Source organism: Anolis carolinensis, chromosome 1 (assembly GCF_035594765.1).
Source record: "Anolis carolinensis isolate JA03-04 chromosome 1, rAnoCar3.1.pri, whole genome shotgun sequence".
In the NCBI taxonomy this organism is placed as follows: Eukaryota; Metazoa; Chordata; class Lepidosauria; order Squamata; family Dactyloidae; genus Anolis; species Anolis carolinensis.
In genome coordinates this window covers 299,089,007-299,115,131 of record NC_085841.1, presented here as the reverse complement: position 1 = coordinate 299,115,131, position 26,125 = coordinate 299,089,007, and the positions used below count along the sequence as shown (strand labels likewise).

The following is a 26,125-nucleotide window of genomic DNA, read 5'->3' as shown; positions in this document are numbered from 1 at the left end:
ACAAATAGGAAAGAACATAGAGTTATTACCTACCTTTAATGAACATATACCAATATCAACACCATAGTAAAATATACATATGTGTTAAGTGAACTATCTACGTGATGCCATTACTGGCTTAAACCAAATATATATTATTGACTTTGCATTGTTGCATTTGTTTCATTCAAAGTTGTTTATGTTTACACGTTAAACACATAATGCAAAATTTTAAAGCTGTTCTCCATTCTAGGTAATCTGCAAGAAAATCATTAATTGTCATTCTTATCAGAGCATTATCACCTGCTGTGAAATTGGAGAACATGACAATTCACTATAAAATAGAAGAGGTTTGCAAGAAGATTCATAATTCTAAGATAATACAGAAAACGCTTCGCAGAGCATCAAAATATTGTTGGGGTTTGCAGTCTTACAATCAGATGTTGTTCTGTGGGTGGTTTTCTGTAAATGTGTGTGCATCTCCTGCCCGCCTTATATTATCAGCAATATTTCCCACTGTTGATCATGCTCTTCCTCTTTAATAATGCAGCATTTTCACATTTCCTTAACACATCTGTGACTTCCTAACTAGTTTTTAAAGATCATCAACCTGATCACCATCTAGTTTTCTTCTGAGTTATAGTTGTTTCCATTTCTTTATAGAAAGATCCTTAATAATATGTATTGGGACCTCTGTTTATTTCATGCCTACACATAGGTCACTGCGAGATGAATACCACAGGTGGTGTTCATTAGTGTTTTTCTTCAAGAGGGCAGTTCTGTACAGTTGCATGTATGTAAGCCAAAGGGAGGTCCGTGGAACTGACAATAGCATTATTAAGTTCAAGTCTGAAGCTTAGCGTACCAATGAAAATAGTTCATGTGCTGTTTTTTGCTTCAAAAAAGCACCCATCAGTTTTGGTCTGGCCTAAAATTGTGTCATATTATCCTTTCCAGTTTCACTGGTCTTAATTCTGAAGAAAAACAACATCTACGTAATTAACTTAAGGCAGAATTTCCAGATTTTCTAATCATGGATAAAGCAATGATGGACTACCTAGAACGGAAGTCACTGGCAATGCAGGAACTTTCGGGGAGGGGAGGGGCTCCTTGGATTGGGTTGTCTTTGAATGTGCAGTCAAGACACAACTGGAAGAAAAAAAAGTAAGGAGGAACATTGAGTAGGACAAAGATTATGAAAAAGGGTGAAAAAATTCACAGGCTCTTGATCTATGGCTGAAAGTCTTTTGAGGATGATGGTCCAACCCATTTGATGCAATAATGTAGGTAGGAGACAGTGGTGAAACATAAATCATTGTTCCGTTTACAGAAACTATATGATTCAACGTAGGCAAAAGCTGTAGACTTGTGTTCAGTTGTTAAAGTGAGGGTTGCTGAAGTTGAGCATTTATGCTATAGGGCACCTAGTACCATATGAAGGCATATTAACATCACATCTCAAAGTGATTTCAGTAGTTTATAGGACAGCTTGGAGAAGAAAAGATTGAGCTTTTGCTTTGAGGAGAGACCATTCAAAGGCGATATAGCATCATATCTAAATACAGGGAGGGTTATTCTGTGGAAAACTGAAGCATGCTTGGTTTTTGCTGTTCCAGAGATTTGATCATGAGCCAGATAACTCCAACTATCAGAAAAGAGATTTCACCTAACATTAGGAAGGACATCTTGCCTGCAAATGCTGTTAGACAGCAGAATAGACTGTCCCGGACAGTAGTGTACTCTTCCTTGAATGCCTTTAAGGAGAAGTTGAATCACCTTGGAAGTATTTTAGTTGTGTATTCCTATATGGCAAGATGCTGGACTAGATGGTCCTTGCAATCCCTTCCAGTGGTATGATTCTATGAGTGTAACCCATTGCAAATTAAGAATACTATGTGCGTTGCCATGGACATAAGACCTAATGGAAGGACTCAAAGTCTTAGTTAAAACTGAGCATATTCAAAGATTTGAAACTGTAGTATGGTTAGGAAACCACCTGTATAGTTACCCCATTGGAGTCAGAGCCATAAATAATTGCACTGGTGGTCTTCTATCCTGCATATTAATTTTAGGTACCAAACTCTAGCTTTCTCTGTTCCCTGTTAATCATAAGCTCCAATATTGTACCGATGAAAGTTGATGGCAGCAGTCCATATGGTGTACTAGTGCTCCATCCTTGGCTGTACTTAGCAGTTCTTTCTCTGGATCTGCAGTTTGTTCTGCATGGCATTCTGGTGAAACAGCTACCAGTGTAGAGTAGACACAACTGTTAGAATCAGGGCCATAGTAGGTAAGGACTGCTTTCCTTCAGTCTTCTGAACCAAAGTCTCCGTGGACAAAAGAGTAGACAATAAATCATCTCACCCAACCATTCTGAATGGAGAAATACATATTCTCAAACATGTTTACTCATACCCATGTACTCTTTGGAATTGGTATGATTTGTCAGCCTAGAAGGCAAACCATCTTCAAATGAACCACACAGAAAAACTTTTAAGGCAAAACATATCTGGACAGAGTCTCTTCTTCAAGTGGAGCATCACAGAAGGGACCAGAAATGCCAAGGATCATTGTGCCATTTCCCCTCTTCCGCACTGACTTCATTCAAGCAAGATGAAAAGTGTCAGGTTATGGGCTATTTACAGACACCCTGGAATACATTTGGTTTTTTTGCATTGCTTCCTTGCCTTCCAGAAAAGTTTGGAATGGAAGATTCTCTTTCATTTTCTTCTGGAGACACAACTAGTGGGGAGGGGGAATGATTGTGTATAAAGATTTCCCTCTACAGGTGGTTGGAGATTGTGGCGGCTTCTCACTCTGGCATCCAAGAGTGAAGGCTGCTGGAGTCTATCTTTCCTCTCTGCATAGTCTTGTTTATCCTTTGCTGTCTTATAATCCCCTCCAAAAGTCTGCCAGCCTTTTCCCAAGTGGTGAAGAGTTCTCCAGATCAGAAATGGCAGTCCTTTTCCTGGCTCCCCTCTGTCCAGTCTCTGCAGCGCAGGGCTTATCTTTTCATGCCATCAGCATTTTACACGGGTGGCTTAAGAGTAAAGAGGCAAGGCTGAGGGTTTTGCCTGGCTTCAGCGTCCATGGACAGCAACCTCTGAAGGTGCCTCTGCCAAAGTGGGCTGCAGCCCACCAAAGCTGATGCTAAAGAAAACATAGTCTTCCAGGTGCCCCTAAAATTCTTGGTTATTAGTAAAGTCAAAGTTTTGTCGAAGGCTTTCATGGCCGGAATCACTGGGTTGCTGTGAGTTTTCCAGGCTGTATGGCCATGTTCCAGAAGCATTCTCGCCTGTCATAGATGTGGGTGAAACGTCAAGAGAGAATGCTTCTGGAACATGGCCATACAGCCCGGAAAACTCTCAGCAACCCAAAGTCAAAGTTTCCCTTTGGCTTCAGCAAGGAAAGGAAAACTTGCAAGGGTTGTCACCAGCTCCTCGCTCAGTTTCTCTTCCTAATTGGGATATATGTTTTTTTTCTAAACCATAGCCTTTCTCTGCCCACGGATATAGACACCCAGCCCTCTTTTGATCTCTTTTCTGGGGAAAAGAAAGCATTAAACACCCTGAAAAATACAACCCATGGCAGTCTAAGAGAACTTTTCTCTTTCCCTTTCCTAAAAGGCTGGCCAATGCATTGTGCAGCTCTCCAAAAGGCAGGCAGGCAGGCAGGCAGGCAGGCAGGCAGGCAGCAACAGCAAATCAGCAAAAGCCTGCTCTTAGCAAAAGCATCCAGCAACTGAGATCAGAAAACTTTGCGAAAAAGCACAACACACATGGAGAGACACATAGAAACATACACACACAGAAAGGAAGAACAGAGACACGGAGGGAAAGAAAGAAAAAGAGAGAGAGAGAGAGAGAGAGAGAGCGAGAGAGCGCAGAAGGACCTACCTTGCCCAATCTTCTTCACTTATGTGTGCAAGGGGTGGGGTGGGATGGGGGAGAAGCAACCAAAGAAAACAAGAGCTGTTTTTTTGGGGAAAAAGAAAATAACAACCAACAAAACAAAACAAAATCCCTTTACACCGGTTCCTTCTCTGCAACGATTGGGTTTTCTAGGGAAATTTGGCGAAGAGGAAGGAGGCAAGAAGGGTGTGAGGAGGGAGGGAGGGAGGGAGGGAGGGGGGTGGGGAGGGGAATTACATAAAGACAACTCCGGCGTCTGAAGCTGTGGCTGGCTGCACCCGAGCCAAAGGCGGGGAGGTTTTCGTGTAATGTGTGTCTCTGTACTCTTCCAGGAGGAGAAGGAGAGGTGCGGAGGGGGGTGGTCGGGTTGGAGGGAAGGAAGGGGGGGAATATATATATATATATATATGTATATATTAAAAAGGGGGGGGGGAATCCCCCCATTTCGCCTTCTCTGCCTGACTTGGAGACAGGGAGAAGCCAGCCCCCTCCCCCTCCGCCTCCCGCCCACGCATCCACCCCACACCACCAATCCAGGCACCTCCTGAGTAACTGATCAGAGCAGAATCACTCATCACCCACGTTTGCGAGCCTCTCTTCCTCCCCCCCACCCTCTCTCCCACCCTCTCCCTCCCTCTCCCCACTTTTGAGGAGTAAATTGCCAATGCACGCACCTTCGCTGGCGCTATTTATAGCCTCCTAATGCTATATGCGAGCCCAGCGCGCGTGTATGCCTTGCATTCACAACCTCCCAGTGTACGTGTGTGTATGTGTGTGTGTATATCATTAACGCTGCTTTGACAGGTAGAGGGGTGGGGTGCTTCCCTTCAATCCCCCCCCCCCCCCCCTTACGCTTTTTCTTTTTTGCACTGCAGTGCGTCTGATCAGTTGGAAAAGATTTGTGAGGAGGGAGGGTGTGCGTAAGCGTATGTGTGGGCTGGCAAGTGAAAACCCCACGCATCATTCTTTTAGAATCGTGTTATATAGGGAAAGAAAAGGGGGGGGGGGGTTGTCGGATTGTATACACCTAACTGGGTGTAATACCTAACTGGGGAGCGTTTCGTTTGTGCAAAGGGCTCTTTCCATTGTGTGAAGAAGAGCAAAGAGAGCGGCTTTTGGGTTGGGGAAAGGCTCCCAGCCCCTGGCTCCCTGTAGCACAGTCAGTTCCTCCAGTGTGTGCTATTGACCTGCATTGACGTCATTGCGTCATTAGGTCTCCCTTAGAAACACTGACTTTCAAAAATAGTATCAAATTAATTCAACTGGCAGAGAGAGAGAGGGAGGAGGGAGAAAGAGAGAGAGGCCACGAGCTGGAAGGAGCTCTAAAACTCCAGAATCTTCAGCTTGGCTTGGCTGTGCCCTCCCCCCTCCACAACAAAGACCCCCCTCCCTCAGAAAATTTCCCTCCCAACATAAAAAGAGAGGGAGAACGAATGAAAGAGCAAGAGAACAACATAAGCATTAATAGAACTAAAGGGGAAAAGGAGGGTGGGTGGGATTAGATAGCACATCCCAAAGCAGCCCTCCCCTTCTCTCTCTCTCTCTTTCCCCCCCCCCCCCATCCCTCCCTCCTCCTCCTCTCCCTTCCCTGATCTAAAAATAGCCTCTTTGCTCGAGCTGACTGCGGTATCTTTTGTGTTGCATCTTTCTGTTTTTAGCCTTTGCCTGAGCCATTGAAGGGTGCCCGCAGGAGACGGGGGAGAGGCATCAGATAGGGATCTATCCCAGGTATGGGCGAACTTGGGCCCTCCAGGTGTTTTGGACTCCAACTCCCACCATTCCTAACAGCCTAACGCTTAAGCGGCTGAGGGGGGAAAGGAAGGGGCCTGAGGCTGTTGGGAATGGTGGGAGTTGGAGTCCAAAACACCTGGAGGGCCCAAGTTCGCCCATGCCAGATCCATCGGGACCCCCGTCCCATCCCAGGCCGCTGAGGAAGGGCAATATAAACTGGCCCTAGTGAGGCTGCTGCTGGAAAGTGAAAGGAGGGAGGTGTGTGTATTTCGGGGGTATTTTAGGACACCCTTCAGAAGAGCCTCGCAGCCTTCTTCCTCGTCTCCACTCAGTTCCTTTGCAAACGAAGCCCTCCTGCGCGCACCCGCATCCACACACAGGCTTTTGCACACACCCCTCCCAAAAAAAGCCCCCCACCCAACGTCGCCCGAGCCTCACGTGGACGTGTGGGCAAGCACACGCAGCCCCCATTCATACAAACACAAGGCAATGGAGCGTAGGTAAAGGCGCTGCCTGCCAGGGTACATTCACAAACAGCCAAGCAGCCGCTTTTGATGCAGGTTGGTTTCATTGAAAGGACAGCACAAGCCCAGAGGAATTTCCACTCGCTTGGTGGACTTTTTTTTTGTTTTTAGACATTTAGGAGTTGCTTATTAGATCTTGCAATCCCCTTCTCTGAATGGACGTGGAGGGGGTCTGGGAGCGTCTGAGGGTCTCCCACCCCAACTTCGGGTACTTTTGGCAGAATGGAAGGCAGCTTATAAGAGCCAGACATCATCTCTAAAGGGTTGGTGCAGGTGGACCTGGGCAGCCATTCTTAGTGGCCTATGCAGAGCTGCAGATGTGGTGTAGAGCAGTAGTTCCCAACCTTCCTAATGCTGTGACCCCTTGATACAGTTCCTCATGTTGTGGTGACCCCCAGCCATAAAATTATTTTCCTTGCTACTTCATAACTGTAATTTTGCTACTGTTATGAATAGTATTGTAAATATCTGATATACAGGATGTATTTTCATTCACTGGACGAAATACCCAATACACCCAAATTTGAATATTGGTGAGGTTGGTAGGGATTGATTTTGTTATTTGGGAGTTGTAGTTGCTGGGATTTATCGTTCACCTAAAATCAAAGAGCATTCTGAACTCCATCAATGATGAAATTTAATCAAACTTGGCACACAAAACTCCCATGACAAACAGAAAATACTGGAAGGGTTTGGTGGGTATTGACATGGGTCTTCCCTTGTGCTTTTGGAGAGTAACTGTCATATACTTCTTTTTGTTACTCCCCTCCAACATCTATCCTCCAAACTGTTCCACTATCTTATGTCCCTGGTCCCCATGGTTTTTATTCTTATTTCTTTCTCACCCCGAGTTTTAACTTAGTGTTCATGCAGCCCGCCCTTGTTTTTATTGCTTTTTTTGACTTTGTGCTGTATTATTTTCTATTGTGTTGTTTAATTGTGTTTTGATATGTTGTTTTTATATTTTGTTATATTGTATTGTTCTGGGCATGGCCCCATGTAAGCCGCCCCGAGTCCCCGTTGGGGAGATGGTGGCAGGGTATAAATAAAGGTTTTTATTATTATTATTATTATTATTATTATTATTATTATTATTGTTATTATTATTGACATTGAGTTTTGGAGTTGTAGTTCACCTACATCCAGTGAGCTCAAACAATGATGGATCTGGACCAAACTTGGCATGAATACTCAATAGGCCCGAACGTGAATGTATTTTCTGATGGTCTTTGGCGACCCCTCTGACACCCCCTTGCTACCCCCCTCAGGGGTCCTATTAGGAATATATTCATAACTTGTTAGGATTATGATACCAATATGGTTAGATATTGGTGCAGAGTAGCAAAAAAGCAGAATACTAGGGGTTTATGTGAGCAGAGGTGAGAAAAAAAGCAAAATAGCCAGCCTCCCTTTCCCTTTAAAGAGTCATGTGCATAAAATAAGCATCAGAGACATCAAAAGTAAAATAGTAAAAATATGTTTACTCACAATCTTGTACAATGATGGTCATACAGGCAAAAACATCTTAGCTCCAAAAGAATACAGTTCAGGATACTACATATCTCTGAACAAAGAGTAATCAGCATGGCATGGCTGGATCAAGAAAACAGGAAGAGCAGAGAGAGCCAAAGAGCAGGAAGGAGAGGCATATATCACTCCAGGAAGTCTCCAGGAAGTGTACTCCCATTTCCCACATCACATGCAAAACCCCTAAATGGTGCCATCAGCATTGGAATGCAGCTTGGGCTTCAGGTTACTAAGCAACAAACAAAACTAACGACACAAACCATCCCACATTGAAAATGCATGCATGATTGCTTAGATAACCCAACAGGTCCCGACCTTGAGAAACGCTGGTGTAGAGTCAATGGGTTGGGTATGGAAACACGAAGGACTACATGTAGGTGGATGGCTATCATATCTTTTCGAATCTGGGCTGGGTTTTAGTCAGCATTTTAAATGAGTTTTCCAAGGTGCCAATCCCTATTTCCAAAACAATTCAGACTAATTTCAGTTTTAGACTAAAAGCCAAAATCTGCAGCCCCTTCTGATATGCAGACTACCATCATGTGTCATCCCCCACAATGGATTATCATCTTGTCATGGTGAAGGAGCTTATGTACTCAGCCAAGAGTACAAAGTCCAACAAATTCCTCACTTGCCTTGCAGATAATTTTATGGTCCAGAAGGTAGAAGAGGCAACAAGGGGATCAGCAACTCTTGATCTAATCTTAACAAATGTGGAAGACCTGATCAATACAGTTGAAGTGGTTGGATCCTTAGAGGCAAGTGACCATGTGCTCCTGCAGTTTGCAATACAAAGGAATGCTGAAACTAAGACAAGTCAAACACGCATTCTGGACTTTAAGAGAGCTGACTTCCAAAAAATGAAGGAATTACTGAGCGGCATTCCATGGACGCCAATATTAAAAAACAAGGGAGTTAAGGATGGATGGGAGTTTTTCAAAAGTGAAATACTCAAGGCCAAATGCAAACAGTGCCAACAAAGAAGAAAAATAAGACAAGTGCAAAGAAGCCAGAATGGATGTCCAAAGAACTTCTAACTGAGCTAAAGCTCAAAAGTGACATGCACAAGAAGTGGAAAAGGGGAGAAATCACCAAAGAAGAATTCAAACGTATAGCCAACACCTGTAGGGAAAAGGTTCGCAAGGCTAAAGCGCAAAATGAGCTCAGGCTTGCCAGGGACATAAAAAACAACAAAAAAGGCTTTTTTGCTTACGTTGGTAGAAAAAGGAAGAAAAAGGAGGCGATAGGGCCATTGCAAGGAGAAGATGGGGTGATGGCGACAGGGGACAGGGAAAAGGCAGAACTACTTAATGCCTTCTTTGCCTCGGTCTTCTCAGAAAAAGAAAGCCATCTTCAACCTCAGCAACACGGAATGGACGAAGGATTGGGGGAAATCCAACCCCAAATAGGGAAACAAGTTGTCCAGGAACACTTGGGCTCTCTAAACGAATTCAAGTCCCCAGGGCCAGATCAGCTACACCCAAGAGTACTGAAGGAACTAGCGGAAGTTATTTCAGAACCACTGGCAATTATCTTCGAGAGTTCTTGGAGAACGGGAGAAGTCCCAGCAGATTGGAGGAGGGCGAATGTGGTCCCTATCTTCAAGAAGGGAAAAAAGAACGACCCAAACAATTACCGTCCGGTCAGCCTCACATCAATACCAGGCAAAATTCTGGAAAAGATCATTAAGGAAGTGGTCTGCGAACACTTAGAAACAAATGCAGTCATTGCTAATAGTCAACACGGATTTACCAAAAACAAGTCATGCCAGACTAATCTGATCTCTTTTTTCGATAGAGTTACGAGTTGGGTCGATACAGGGAATGCTGTGGATGTAGCGTACCTGGATTTCAGTAAGGCCTTCGACAAAGTCCCCCACGATCTTCTGGCAAACAAACTAGTAAAATGTGGGCTAGACAAAACTACGGTTAGGTGGATCTGTAATTGGCTAAGCGAACGAACCCAAAGGGTGCTCACCAATGCGTCGTCTTCATCATGGAAAGAAGTGACAAGTGGAGTGCCGCAGGGCTCCGTCCTGGGCCTGGTTCTGTTCAACATCTTTATTAACGACTTAGACGAAGGGTTAGAAGGCACGATCATCAAGTTTGCAGACGACACAAAACTGGGAGGGATAGCTAACAGTCCAGAAGACAGGAGCAGAATTCAAAACGATCTTGACAGACTAGAGAGATGGGCCAAAACTAACAAAATGAAGTTCAACAGGGACAAATGCAAGATACTTCACTTCGGCAGAAAAAATGGAAATCAAAGATACAGAATGGGGGACGCCTGGCTTGACAGCAGTGTGTGCGAAAAAGACCTTGGAGTCCTCAAGTTAAACATGAGCCAACAATGTGATGCGGCTGCTAAAAAAGCCAATGGGATTCTGGCCTGCATCAATAGGGGAATAGCGTCTAGATCCAGGGAAGTTATGCTCCCCCTCTATTCTGCCTTGGTCAGACCACACCTGGAATACTGTGTCCAATTTTGGGCACCACAGTTGAAGGGAGATGTTGACAAGCTGGAAAGCGTCCAGAGGAGGGCGACTAAAATGATTAAGGGTCTAGAGAACAAGCCCTATGAGGAGTGGCTTAAAGAGCTGGGCATGTTTAGCCTGCAGAAGAGAAGGCTGAGAGGAGACATGATAGCCATGTACAAATACGTGAAGGGAAGTCATAGGGAAGAGGGAGCAAGCTTGTTTTCTGCTGCCCTGCAGACTAGGACACGGAACAATGGCTTCAAACTACAGGAAAGGAGATTCCACCTGAACATCAGGAAGAACTTCCTCACTGTGAGAGCTGTTCGACAGTGGAACTCTCTCCCCGGGGCCGTGGTGGAGGCTCCTTCCTTGGAGGCTTTTAAGCAGAGGCTGGATGGCCATCTGTCGGGGGTACTTTGAATGCGATTTCCTGCTTCTTAGCAGGGGGTTGGACTAGATGGCCCATGTGGTCTCTTCCAACTCTACTATTCTATGATTCTATGATTCTATGATTCTAATGAACCTGCAGGTGTAACCACTGGAGTCATGCACTCCCATGGGGGGGTCACAGGGGAAGTTCCAGACCAAGCACAATCCGAAGACCACAATCTGAAGACCTCAACCTGGGATCAGATGGAAGATACTTCTCTTTACTTAGGCAATCCCTCGTTGTCTGAATATGATGGCCCTCCAAGTGTAGTGTCTGGGCGGTGGATATGTAGGTAGCTGTGGAGACCTATTCTTGATCTGCATGTTCTTCTGCAGTGAGGACATCAGTTTCCAGGTGGAAAGTGGTCCCAGTCAGGGTTGGCTTGATTTGTTTGACTGTGTACCCTTATGTTATTACTATTCATGAAAAATTCTAAAGGTAGCACAGTGGGATAACATGATGGATTCATATTTATGTATATGCTTCTGTTGATATTCAGCCAGGGTGAGAAAAGCGGTATACAAGTGAAGCAAACAAACAAACAAACAAACAAACAAACAAATAAATATTCCTCAGCCCAAAATAGTTATTACACGCAACAGCTATACATTTAAAAAAGAAAAGAAAACCTGAGGCTTAGTCCTCATTAAGGTGCAGGAGGAGCAATGACTTCCCTTGAGCTATCCATTGTGCTGAATCTATTTTGTGACTGAAATCCAGTATATTGGCTTTTCCCCCCTTCAAAATTCAGATTAAAACCCAGGACAGATTCAACACTCCACAGGCATTGAAATCATCAATCCACATTTTAAAATTGTAAAGCACCCTCAGACTACAAGTACTTCAAAAGGTAAAACTAACCTCATGCAGAAGTGAATGAAGGAAACAGAGGATTCTTGTTTGAATCACCAGTTTGCGTGGTTAATCTTTTCAGGAGGAGTGTGGGACAATGTGACCCATGAATTGCCAGGGACCTTTTCTGCTCCCCCTAAAACCCCCAGTCCCTCAACCTCTGCTTAAAAGCACTGTCTAAAACAATTTTAAATCCCCTCAAACTACTACAAAAATGTTGGAATTTGACCTCTCAAAAAATCTCACAAACCAATCATCTCCAACATATATTAGCCATATTTTGGGCAGTTTCCTTAACAGGAAGTAGCACTTCATCACTTCCAGATCACTCCAGGAGCAGCTCTGTGTCTTATGAGATAGGGAGAATGCCTCCACTGTTGTCCATTTTGGCTTACATCAGCCTCCCCCCATCTATTGTACTATACTTTCAGTCATCCTGATCTATCATCCTGGGTGTATTGGACTATCACTCTCAAACACAGGATGCTGGGACCTGTAGTCTAGGAGATCTGGAGAAGATCTGTTTGGAAGGGTTGATCAGCAATTGATGTTTTTAGAGATGGGTGCTTCAAGACTGTTTGAAGATGTTACAGAATGAAGCTTTCTTCATAAAGGTAGGTCTTCAAATGTAATCAGCTATATTTATTTCATTAGTTATGATATTCATGAGTGGGTCACAGTGGAGATGGAAGTCTGTCCAGATCCAGTATGACCCATGGTGGGCTTTGCTGACTTTTCAGACCACAAACTCTTAAGGCCAAGAATAGGCATTGTGCTGCCTGTGGGCCACATGCAACCCTTAAATCCCACATTTGTGCTCTCTGAAGTTCCTAGTAGTCTCCCCAAAGCACCTAACCTGCCATTTTTAAAAAAAACAAACAAACAATCTGCACAATTTTCAGGAAATTTTTGTCTTCAAACCATGCAGAAGGTCTGCCAAATGCATTAAAATGTAAAGATATCCCCACCCTAACCGCCACAACCACCAAAATCCCATTATATTACCCAAATGTCTTTATTTTCTTTGCATTTCATCTCAAGATGGAAACAGGAATTAATACAATGCCACTATTTACTATTCTGAGGGTGACTACAGAAGAAGACAAAAGTATATGGGCTTGTACTATGTGTATTACCTGTGGATGTATGGATTGGGGAAGCAATTGGTCTCTGGTTGTTAGAGGCAACAGAAATTCCCTTACATCCTCTTTTGTGGAAATGGTGCGAAGAACAAAACTAGCCAAATTCATTTTCAGGCATCAAGTGAACTCTGGTTGAGACCTGCCTAATCAATTTCTTCCATCACATATGGTGATGGAATATGTAGTCATCACTGCAGGGATTTTACACTCTCTAAGGCAGTGGTTCTCAACCTGTGGGTCCCCAGGTGATTTGGCCTACCACTCCCAGAAATCCCAGCCAGTTTACTAGCTGTTAGGATTTCTGGGATTTGAAGGCCAAAACATCTGCAGACCCACAGGTTGAGAACCACTGCTATAAGGACTAAGTCACACAAAGCCAGTATCTCATGGCAGACCAGCAGCCAAAGGTGGCAGTCCTACTTCAGTGTCAATTTGCCATGTTGTATGATAAAGTCCCAAAGTTATTTACTAGATGCTTTCCTTGATATAATTTAGACTCAGAGCAAAAATCACTGTTTTCACCGCCTTTGACAGGTTTAATTTTCCAGACCTTTATTTCAGCTGTATCTTTTGTAAACTGCTGCTGCCTGAGACACATAGTTATTCCTGGTATTTTATTATAATCTTTTAAACTCATCTTAAATTGATTGTGTCTTTATATAAACCATCTCTAGTATCTCTTTAATTAAAGAAGGGTGTACATCTTGTATGTCATTAGTTTAAAATATTTCCATCCTAATTTTTAAAAGAAAAATGCTTGAGATGTCTTATAACCAGCTTTGAAACTCCTCAAAGACAATTTTGAGATAAAAGAGGCTAACAGACAAAACATCATTCCCCAGGGTGTCAGCAAAAATATAGTTCAATAACCCAAATGCTAACCGAAGCAAAAAACACCAAAAAAGTCTCCATGAGATAGTGGGAAATCATGTTAGGAGGAGAAATGTGATGCTAATAGGCATGAAAACAATCACTCAATCAATCCATCAATATATATACCCTGCTCATTCCAACAAAATGTTAGTCACTTTATTTCCTTTCTCCACAGTTTCTCAGTGTGATCCTAAATGTGTTGCTTTCAAAGCAACATCTTCCTCTGCCATTTTGAAAGTCCTCCTAGAATTGTGACATTTTGTCCAGGAGAAAAAAAAATACTAAGCAGAAGGCAACAAACATTTCTAGCTGTCCTGCATTCATTAGCATACAACAGAGATGAAGTCTCTGGTCCTATAGATGTGTGGTCCCATTACAATCCATTACCATTAGCCAGGCTGGGTGTGGCTGATGAAGTAGCTTGAGCTCACAGACCTTATGCTATACATTTCTTTCTCCCAGTCTCAAAGGTATTATGGGATTTTGGGGGTATCTTTTAAATGATAAAATGGACTATCACAACTATGGCTTTGCATATTCTACCTAGTGTATGATACTAACTATCTCAGTTAATAAAGTCTATAGATTCCTATGCATTACTCGTTTAATAGAAATTTTGATACGAGAAGTAGAAAAAAATACAGAAAGAATATTGGTAGTTCCCATACCACAAAAAGAAGAGTAGGTTAACCTGTTTCAGCAAACTTTATTCAGAACTAACATATACCTGTGTGAAATGAACACCAAATCAGGTTAGCATTGTATAAGTAAATAAAAACATTTTCAACATCCTAGGAACAGTGATTCAAATCTAGGGAGCAGGGTGAGCTCCCACTGTTAGCCCCAGCTGTTAGCCAACCTAGCAGTTCGAAAACATGCAAATGTGAGTAGATCAATAGGTACTGCTCTGGCAAGAAGGTTACAGCGCTCCAGACAGTCATGCTGGCCTCCATGCCCTTGGAGGTGTCTACGGACAATGCTGGCTCTTTGGCTTAGAAATGGAAATGAGCACCAACTCCCAGAGTTGGATACGTCTAGACTTAATGGCAAGGGAAAACCTTTGCCTTTACTAACCTAGAAACAACTTGAAAGCTTCTTCCAAATTGCATTGAGGGCTGCTCTTTTTGTTCACTATCCCCTTCTTCTCTATGATTTCAACTTTGGTGGATGTCTAGGTTTTTTTTTTTTAAGAAATATGCTTGCAGTGGCTCCTGAAGCAGTTTTATCTATTCACCCCTTTTCTCTCTTTTGCTCTTAATGCATGCTCAGCAAGAGATACTGGGGAAAGCTGCTTGTTTATATTGCCTGTTATAGACAGGTGCATAAGGCCACAGTAAGGTCAATTAGAGTACAAAGATTCACAGCTCTTCTTGACAATTCTTCCTAAGAAAATATCTTACTTTCGTACTAAGAAAAGATTCAGATAACAAAGGACAAGAAGGGGAAAGATCCTATGGTTGGCATTAAAAGACTGTGTTAAAAATGCTTTTTTGTTAATGGAAGCATGTCTGTACTAATATGATATTGGGGAGCTAGCAGCCTGTAGACCAGTTGTAACCAGTGAAAGTTCCTCATTTGATCTATGGGTTTTTCCACTCAGTTCCTGCCACCTTTATGAGCACCAAAGAATGAGTACTTTTCCTCCATTATAGTCCTTCCTTGCATGGATAAGCTGGTCACACTAATTCATGCACTGGTAATTTCCCATTTGAACTACTGCAATATGCTCTACAAATGGATGCCCTTGAAGGTGACCCAGGGTCTGCAGCTGGTGCAGTAGACATCTGGCAATAATGCCATATAGAAAACCTAATCAATACCAAGAGAGGCTTCTTTCTAGCACCAAGTTAACAAATGCCCTTTCACCAAGACATCATGGCCAAGTGATTACAGTTTGACTTTGTAGATTTCAGTTTCAATGCACACTCTTCTTTTTTTTTTTAAAAAAAAAATCAGGTTGTTTTAGATTGATGTAATTTATTTATTTGTTATTATTTATTTCCCACACTTGTATTATTATTTCCCGAAGGGGACTCAGAGCAGCCTCACAACCGGCAGCAACTCGATGGCAAACATACAATTCCAAAAATAACAATTACAATTAAAAACCAAGTATTAAAACATAAATTTTTAAAACAGCAATTAAAATCATTCAAGTTCAAAATCATAGTGCAGGGTCAGTCCATTAGTCAATCACTTTAAATTATTCTTATTATTGAACTGCTACAGTTACTGCTCAAATGCTTGGTCCCATAACCATGTCTTAAGTTTTTTCCTGAAAGACAGGTTGGAGAGGGCTGTTCTGATTTCATTGGGGAGAGAGTTCCATAGTCGAGGGGTCACCACTGAGAAGGCCCTGTCTCTTGTCCCCACCAGTCGCTCTTCTGAGGGCAATGAGATCGAGAGGAGGGCCTTCCCTGACAATCTTAACCTCCAAGGTAGTTCATAGAGGGAGATACATTCAGGCAGGTAAGCTGGGCCAGAACTGTTTAGGGCTTTATAGGCTAAAGCCAGCACTTTGAATTGTGCTTAGTAGCAGACTGGCAGCCAGTGGAGCTGATGTAACAGGGGGATGGTATGCTCCCGGTACACTGCTCCGGTGAGCAATCTGGCTGTCACCCGTTGGATTATTTGAAGCTTCCAAATAGTCTTCAAAGGCACCATACATAGAGCGCATTGCAATAATCTATTTAGGATGTAACAAGAGCATGGGCCATCATGGCCAAGTCAAACTTCCCAAGATATGGGCACAACTGGCCTACAAGTTTTAATTGTGCAAAAGCTCCCCTGGCCACTGCTGAGACCTGGGGTTCCAGGCTCAATTATGAATATAGGATCACTCCCAAGCTGCAAACCTGTGTCTTCAGGGAGAGTGTAACCCTGTTCAGCACAGGCTGTAACCATATACCCTGTTCAGCCTTACAACTGACCAGGAGGACCTCTGTCTTGTCTGGATTCAATTTCAATTTGTTCACCCTCATCCAGTCCAACACAGCTGCCAAGCACCGGTTTAGAACCTGAACAGTCTCCTTAGTAACAGGTGGAAAGGAGTGACAGAGTTGTATATCATCTGTGTACAGATGGCATCATGCTCCCAAACTTTGGATCAAGGGTCCCCAAACTACGGCCCGGGGGCCACATGTGGCCCATCAAAGCCATTTATCCACCCCCCGCGTCTTTCTCCTCCTCTACCGAGGAAGGTGCATGCAGTACAAGGGAGAAGGGAAAGGTGCATGCGTTGCCCACCTCTTCCCTCACCTGATGCACTTATTCCGAAGCTTTGCTTGTTTATAATGGTATATTAATTATAATTTAATTAATAATTAATTATTAGGGGGTGCTTTGCTAGTGCCTTTGGTGCAGAAAGGCAGAAGAGGGCTGGACTAAATGGCCCAAGGGGTCTCTTCCAACCCTCTTTATTGTTGTTGTTGTTGTTGTTATTATTATTATTGACACAAAGACACAGTATGGCACAGCAAATGAGATATATATGCTGGATTTCATATCACAAAATCACAAGTCAAACACTTCCCAAGCGTTTAGGACTGTGTGATGTTTATTATTATTATTATTATTATTATTATTATTATTATTATTATTATTATTATTAACAACATTGAGGCTGGGTGGCCATCTGTCACGGGTGCTTTGCTTGCGCTTTTGGTGCACAAAGGCAGAAGGGGATTGGACTAAATGGCCCAAGGGGTCTCTTCCAACCCTCTATATTATTTTTATTATGATTATTAACATTGAGGCTGTATTTGTTCCCATTTTGTTTTTTTTACTTCAAAATAAGATATGTGCAGTGTTCATCGTTTTTTTTTAAAACTATAGTCTGGCCCTCTAATGGTCTGAGGGACCGTGAACTGGCCCCCTGTTTTAAAAGTTTGGGGACCCCTGCTCTAGATGATCTCTCCCAATGGCTTCATGTAGATATTAAACAATATGGGGGACAGTACTGAGCTTTTTGTGGCATTAAAATTGTTTCAGAAGGGAACATACTGCAAGTTGCTTCTGGTGTGAGAGAATCGGTCAGCCAGGGGACACCCATATGTGTTATCATCCTGTGGGAGGCTTCTCGCATGTCCCTGCATATGAAGCTCGAGCTGACAGATGGGAGCTCATCCCATTTCACAGAATCAAACAGCAAACCTTTAAGTTAGCAGTTCAGTCAGCACAAAGGGTTTAACACATTGCACCACTGCAGCCTGTGGAGTGACAGCTCTATAATCAAAGGTTTTTTGTGTGTGTGAACAACAGTTATGTCTGTATTCTAATTGTTTATCAGTTCAGATATTCAGTTTGAATCTTACTATCTCATGGAATTTTTATATTATCATTTTTGACAACATTTCAGAATTATGTTCCTACCAGCTCATTGCAGATGTAAATCATATTATATATTTACATAGATACCAATGGATCATTGCAACTATTTTATCAAAACACTTCTTATATTTAGTCTGCACAATCTTACTGCAGATGGTCAAGAATTCCACCTTTTTCATTACATAGACAACATTTACTATCTGTAATTAACTTTTCAATATTTGCATTGGTGCTATTTGCCAGAGTCACTTGTTCTTGAGCCACAAATACAAATCTTTCCTCGTCTGAGTGTCCCATTTTGTAACTATTTTCAAATGTTTCCTTTCTCATTTTTCCTTCTGTGCTTTTAATATATTGACCACATCACAATTTATTTGCTAGGCTTCAGGGTATTCTTTTCATGACTTTCTTTCTAAACACTGCTTTTGTTTTTTCAGTATTCAATATATTCTCTCTCTCTCTCTCTCTCTCTCTCTCTCTCTCTCTCTCTCTACACACACACACACACATATACATGCATTTGCTTTCTTTGATGTCATCACTGATCTTTTCACTTCTTCAACCATTTGCTTCACTTGTAGTAACTCCTGGTCAGCAATATCAGATGGTAGATATAGATCCTTTTCACACTATCCAGTTATAACACTATGACCCCATTTAATTGCCATGGTTCATCCCATACAATTTTTATGTTTATCATGGGACACTAATGCTCTCTGGCTGAGAATTCAAAATATCCCTCTCCGCATGCCAGATCTCAGAATGCCATAGGATGGAACCACAACAGTTAAAATGGAAGCATAGTACCATCACTATGTAATGTGAAAGTGTCTACAGTAAATTAATATCACTTTGTGGATATAAAGTGTGATTTGCTGTCATAAATTCAATCCAATGTCTTCATATAAAGATAGTATTATACACATTTATATCTAAAGACTCATTCACACATTCATGTACTTCACTCTTGAAATCTCATCAATTGATTACTCAGTGATTGATGACTCATAGATAAATGTGTTAATTCATATCACAGAATGAAGTCATCTTTAATGAGATTTTGGAAATTCTGACATGGTGTTTTATGCATGATTGGGACAGCTCATTCATAATTCTACTCACCAGAACCTGAAAAGAAAAGATTGTTAACTTAACCAAGTCAAGTTATTTTTGTTTTAATGATGCAAGGTGTCTTGAACCCTATTTTTGGGAAAATTGGGATATAAATGAATAAATAATAGTAGCATTATCGCATTTATTCATTTATAGTCCACTTTTCTGAAGAAATAATAGTATTTATTTGATTTGTATTCTTCCTTTTTCCTAAATGGGGCTCAAAGAGCTGCTACTGTAACAGAAACAACAACAGTAATAATAGACTTCAAGATACAGTTTTACATATAGTAAATAAATTGACAGCTCATTCATGCACATTTTGAATACAAGTATTATGTATGTTAGCTCTAGACATTTTACATTCTTCGGGAAAGAACAAATTGGTATCCCTCTTATACAGAAACCAGTTGGACTTTATTGCTACCTTTGCAACTGGAGACTTTTGAAAATAGAAAAATAATTTAAGGCATTCAAAACGGGCTCCCCAAGAGAAAGAAATAGGAGGGAGAACTACCTGGTATCTCTCTTTGCTGCCACGCTGCATCTATCAACTGAGATGGTTAACTCACTCTGTCCAATGGTCTGGCTGGCCTTTCCCTTAATCCCATCCATATGTTCCATCACATACCAAGCATAACAAGTCTACACAGTCTATCAGGATCTGAGTCATTTGGCTGAACTGAATTAGCCCTTCGATAGGTATTTCATACTTGTTGCAAAATTAGTCGCTCTTATCCTCATTTTCTATACAGGAAATGAGTTGTGTATTAAAGGGTAGATTTGTAGATGCTACAGCTCTGCAAGCATGAATAACAACAATAAAGGATCAAGGACCCAAGGGAGTTAGGCACCCAAGCATGACTGAGAAGGTTTCCCTCATCATAATAAGCTTAAACAAATTTCATATAATATCCAAATGTTTTTCAGAATTGACACCAGACCTTAGCTAAGCAAGAAAACAAGCTTTAAGGAGAGGATAGAAAGTACTTATTGGGCAGAAGTTCTCTATAAGCATTTGATATGATGAAGTCCTGATGGTTAGAGAACAAGTTCATTCTTCTGAATTAAAAAAGGGTGACTGGAGACACAGAGAAGTATAGCAGCATTTAAGAAAATCTTCAGGTGTGTAATGTATTCCATACATGTCTCAATTACACAGTCCTATCTCTTTAGCTGTGACAAGGAAGGAAGGTCTCAAGACAGGAGATGCCAAGAAGAAAGAAATGATCCTGTGATCTGTCCATCTAAGGTAATGAACAGATACGCTCTTGCACCAAGGATACATCCACAGTGCAGTTGCGATTTTGGTGGTGAGAGATTTGATAATTACGAACAGTGAGAGAAAGACTGATGCTATGTGTCTTGAATACCTGATGACCTGTCTACTACTAGTAGTACTATTTTCCTTCTCTGCTATGAAGGAATCAACCACCAGGGACCCTGCAGTAGACTTTTTAGATACTGTGGCATGGATCATGAGGCACCAAAGAATATGAGTAAGATGTTTTAAAGGCTTTGGAAGAAAACATTATGTTCTTACACTAAATGTCACAACCTTCTGCCTTGACCTCAAATGCTATCCGTTCTATATGTCAAACTGGATTGGCTGAACTGCAGGATCTCAGTATATGGGTGATTCAGTTGGAAACAGAAAGAAGATGTGATAGACAAATAGAAAGCTTTGCTGGGTATTGAACAATGTATTGGGACAGACTAAACATATACCAAAGACATGAGCTTTATATAAAGCAGAATGGAAATGGTTTACTGAGCATTTAGACAATTAAAGCCTCTTATCAGCTTTTAGTTTGACTTCTGGGGTGCCAGAAACTGCAAGGCTTGACTCTGAAGGTAATGGGGAGCATAAAAACATAGATTGCACAAAATCAGAAAAAATGTGCTTTTATTTCTGTACAAGCCTAATATTTTGGAGAACTATTCATTTGGGTTGGGGGTGGGGAGGTTATTTGCAGTAAAGTAGCTCCTTACTCCTGCATGTGGCTCTCCAAAATATTTGTCATCTCTGTTTTTATTGTTGCTGTAATCTATTGTTATTATCACAGGTTCAATTTATATCCCAGTCCTTTTTAACCCCCAAAGCCTTGCGTTCAAACCAATTTGGGGGAGAGAGAACCATTCTGGGAGCTGAAAATTGCTTCTAGGAGAGTTTGGTTTTTGATACTAAACAGTTTCAGAGTGCAGGTGGGATCTGAGACAGGTCAAACTCCCTTGCAAAAGTGACCTGAAGTGACTCAAATATCACATTTTGTCCTAGAAATAGCAGTAATTGACCTGTGTGGTGTTAGGAAGAGCCAAAAATAACTCCCCAACTCTGTGTATGCCTGTCCCAGTTTTAGATACTCAGATCCAAGGAAGAGTTTCAAACCAGAATTAGAGAGACCCGGGTTCAAACCACTATTCTTCCATGAAACTTCATTGTTTGAACTGGAGGCATCCACTCAGCTCTTAGACTAACCTCCCTTCCATTCAATACATTGTAAAAAGAGAGTTGGGAGAGTTTGGCTTGAGAGGCTCCAGATGGCGGCATAGTAACAGCCCCCATGATCAGCTCCACTGGCGAGGAATTTAAAACTATTATATATACTATTGCGGACCCCCCGTCGCTCCCATCGCCTGAGGGGTGAGATTGCTGACTTACTCTTGGGGTCCTGGATGGTACGTGAGGACCGTAGGTGCTGCCGACGGGAGCTTCAGAGGACCGGGAGGGAGAAGTGGAGAAGAAGCCTGGGCGCCATTTTATCCGCTCGGCCCGAGGGAGCCTCCAAGAGCTGAGAGCCTCCGAAGGCTTCTGGTGACTGCTTCCAGCTCTTGTTGGGGAAACTGAGGCCGCGCCGAATCCGGGCGGCCGCCAGCGGACATCTCCGACGATCTACGAGACCTGTTCTTGGGTCCTTGCTCAACTTCTCCTCGACGGCGGAGGCCGCGCCGAACCGGGCGGCCCTCGACACCCACCTCTGTCTCTGGGTGGCCGCGCCGAACCGGGCGACCACCCTTAGCTCCGTCCTCAGCTTTCCCTCGACGGTGGAGGCCGCGCCGAACCGGGCGGCCTCTCTCGACTCCCTACCGGCCCTCCTGCAACCCCTGGTAGGCCCCCACAACAAGATCTAGGCCGTGCCGGACCGGGCGGCCTCCTCCCCCCCTGTCTCCAACCTCCTCCCTGGGCCTTTAAAGTTACCGCAAGCCCCTGGAAGCTGCGCCGATCCGGGCAGCTTCCTTGAGCCTTACCAGCGGCTTGGGTGGAGAGAAGACATTTGGGCCTGCGGTGGTTTGCGTCGTTTGGATGGCCCTCTGAGTTGTTCCCGCCGGCCTGTGTTCCTTCTGCTTCTGCCGCTGCCTTGTTGTGCTGCCTCCCGGCCTCCTTCCCAGCTTTCTTCGTGGTGAGAGTTGAGCTTTGGGGGCCGCGCCGGACCGGGCGGTTCTCCCAACCCTCTCCTTCAGTTCTCAAAGAGAGACAGCTGGGCCCTCTTCATCGGCTCTACTGAACAGGGTGGATTGTATGAAGCGGCGTTGTCAGGATCCTCAGTGCTGAAGCCGCCATCTATTTTATTCCATTTTATTTTATTTTATTTTATTTTATTTATTTTTTTCTTTCTTTCTTCTCCCCTCCCCTTTCTGAGTGTGTATGTGTGTGTATTTAGATAGGAGTGAGAAAATTTTATCTTGATGCAGGAAGACAGATTTGATTGTTGATAGGAAGTGGATTTGTGTATTTGGTACTTAAACATAGGAAGTGATCACATAGGATTCGTGAGTTCCATGAAGTTAATTGTCTGGTATATTGTTGGTATTAGAATGTGAATGATGGTGTGCGCATGTTGGTTGATATACATCTGAGTGGAAAGAGTCAGTAGGAACGGTGTGTTAATTTTGAAAGATTAGAGTGGTTACTATAGGAAGCTTTTTGAGGAAGTATTAGGAATGAGTTGGCAGGAATTTCCGAAGAAAAATGAACTTCTTCACCTATGTGATTTGTTGGGAAAATCGTTCAGCACTGTTTTGTATCAACTGGAAACACTGAACAAGAAAATTGATCATCTTTTCAAGGGAATTTCCCTGATTGCGACAAACCCTTCTCCTATAGACATTATAACAACTGTACCAACCAGTTCCACTAACATCAATGAGGAACTAAACGCTCTGGAAGACCATGGAAAAATAAAGCTAGAGGAGCAGAAAGTAGTTAATAGATCAGATTTGGAAGTGGCCAAGGATGGGGATGGGCTAGTATCTGGGAAAGAGGGTCAGGGGAGGGTGGCCTGGAAGGAAATTTATAGAGTCTCCCAAAGGACAAACAACACACTGTCCCCAGAACTGTTTGGACAATCTCGAGATACTTCCTGCAATCTGTTGCGAACCAACAAGGTGGCAGTGGAAGTCTCAGACTCTATGCTAAATAGAGGCAGATGGTCATCAAAGCGAGCTGTCCAGATATCTCTCTCTCAAATTCTTTCTTTGAGCCGGTCGGAAGTGAAGATCAAGACCATTGACTGGCTTCGCAGAGACTATCAATCTTGGAACCGCTCCTTATGTCTTCTCATTGGACTGGAGGATAGAATGTTACTGGAAGAACTGTTTTTGTACGGGCCTAAACTCCAACAATGGGGTATCATTCTTAAGAGGGTATTAGTAGACCCAGTGATCCGCCCCCTAGACATTGGGCTGTCTCGTGAAATACAAGAGTCTCTAATTTCAAGCCATGTCTGTTCTACCCCCCAGCCCTGTCATCAGTCATTAGCTGTGCCTAGTCCCCCTCCCTCATTAGATGATGTTATCATATTAGATGACTCCTCCTCTCTCATACCAGCGGAGATAAGCCTCTCTTTTAAACAATCAAATACACTTGGAGGCCTTTCATCCCAGGATAGCTGACTATCCCCTTCAAATGGCAATCTCAACAAGCCAATCCCTCAGGAGGAAGAGGGTTCTCACGGGTGGGGCCCCATTGAGGTGGTGTGGGGGAGAAGGAAGAACGGTCACCAACAACCCAGGGAGAAGCGCAACAGAGTTATTGCGACCCTGGAGAGGAATAGGTGTGGTAGTCTTCAGGACAGACCCCTCAACCTTAAGGTCCTGCTTCTGAATGCCAGATCCGTCAATGGTAAGACAGCTATCATCCAGGATTTGATCCTGGATGAGGGGGCGGATCTGGCATGTATTACCGAGACGTGGTTGGATGAACCGGGTGGGGTGAATCTCACCCAGCTGTGTCCACCGGGTTTCGGGGTCCATCAGCAGGCCAGGGTGGAGGGGCGGGGAGGTGGAGTTGCGGTGATCTTCCAGCAGTCTATCGCCCTGATCAGATGCACCGTTCCACAATCTATGAGGTTTGAATGTGTCCTGCTGAAGGTGGGAGCCCGAGACAGCTTGGGGATTCTGTTGGTGTACCGTCCACCCCGCGACCCAGCAGTCTCCCTGTCTGAGCTAGCAGAAGTGGTCTCTAATGCGGCCTTGGTCTCCCAACAACTCATAGTTTTGGGAGACTTTAACATCCATGCCGAGACCACATTAACAGGTGCAGCTCAGGATTTCATGGTTGCCATGACGACCATGGGGCTGACTCAAGTTATATCTAGGCCCACACATCAGGCGGGACACACGTTGGACCTTGTCTTCATTGTGGACGGTGGGACAGTCAGAGTGGAAGAACAAAACATCCTTCCATTGTCATGGTCTGACCATCATCTGATCTGTTTAAGTTTCACCGTGTCTTCTAACCTCCGCAGGGGTGGTGGACCCATTAAGATGGTCCGCCCCAGGAGGCTGATGGATCCAGATGGACTCCTGAGGTCTCTTGGGGATCTTCCTGTTCTGGAGACTGGCGATCCTGTCGATGTCCTGGCTGATCGCTATAATAGTGAGCTGACTAGGGCACTTGACACGATCGCTCCCGAACGCCCCCTCTCGCTGCGTAGAGTCACGTCAACCCCTTGGTTCACTGAGGAGCTGGCCGTGATGAAGCGTACGAGGAGGGGACTAGAGTGCATCTGGAGAAAATCTCAGGATGTGTCCGACCAAGCACGGGCTAAAGCCGCTATTAAGGCTTACTCCGTGGCTCTGCGAGCAGCCAGGAAAGCTTTCACGACTGCCCGCATAGCGTCTGCAGCCAATAGGCCATCGGAGTTGTTCCGAGTTGTTGGAGAGCTCCTGCGGCCTCCTGAGGCCCAGGAGCTTCCCGATGACTTGGCGACTCGGTGTAGCGATTTCGCACACCACTTCGCAGGCAAAGTTGCTCAGATACGTCATGAGTTGGACTCCAGCTTGACTGTGGTTTCAGCGGAGGTAACCGAGGCACCTGTCAGTTCCATCTTATGGGATTCTTTCCGGCTTGTTCTTCCTGATGACGTGGAGGGGATTCTTGGGTCTGTGAGGGCGACCACTTGTGCTCTGGATCCTTGTCCCTCTTGGCTGGTTAAACTGGCCAAAGATGGGTTGTTGGAGTGGTTTGTGGCCATAATAAATGCCTCCTTGGGTCAGGGGTCATTTCCATCCTGTTTTAAGCAAGCGGTGGTAAAACCGTTACTAAAAAAGACCTCGCTAGACCCATTGGTTTGTGACAATTACAGACCAATCTCCAACCTTCCATTTTTGGGCAAGGTTCTGGAGCGGGTGGTTGCCACGCAGCTCCAGGAGTTCCTCGATGACACTGATTTTCTGGACCGCTCGCAGTCTGGCTTCAGGCCTGGGCACAGTACTGAGATGGCTTTGGTCGCCTTGGTGGAAGACCTCCGCAGGGAGCTGGACAGGGGGAGTGTGACCCTGCTGGTTCTCCTGGATATCTCAGCGGCTTTCGATACCATCGACCATGGTATCCTTCTGGGGAGGCTCTCCGGGATGGGGCTCGGGGGCACGGTTCTGCTGTGGCTCCAGTCCTTCCTGGAGGGTCGTTCCCAGATGGTGAAGCTGGGGGACACCTGCTCGGACCCCTGGCCATTGACCTGTGGGGTTCCGCAGGGGTCTATTTTATCCCCCATGCTATTTAACATCTACATGAAACCGCTGGGAGAGGTCATCCGGAGTTTTGGAGGGCGTTGCCATCTCTACGCAGATGACACGCAAATCCACTATTCCTTTCCACCTGACTCCAAGGAAGCCCCTCGGGTGCTGAACCAGTGCCTGGCCGCTGTGGCGGACTGGATGAGGAGGAACAAGCTGAGGATCAATCCTGACAAGACAGAGGCCCTCCTGGTCAATCGTGCGTCGGATCGGGGTAT

General features: G+C 43.9%; 1 protein-coding gene across 3 annotated transcripts in view; it reads right to left on the bottom strand.

Annotated features, from left to right (window-relative positions):
* The window catches only part of LOC100557660 (very-long-chain 3-oxoacyl-CoA reductase), a 184,348-nt gene extending 180,309 nt beyond the window's left edge, over positions 1-4,039 (bottom strand). For all 3 annotated transcript variants that reach the window (XM_062967906.1, XM_062967910.1, XM_062967911.1), the window contains exon 1: positions 3,876-4,039. The gene's annotated coding sequence lies outside the window, so the exon portion shown is untranslated. The remainder of the gene's footprint in view (positions 1-3,875) is intronic.
* Between the last annotated feature and the right edge of the window lie 22,086 nt (positions 4,040-26,125).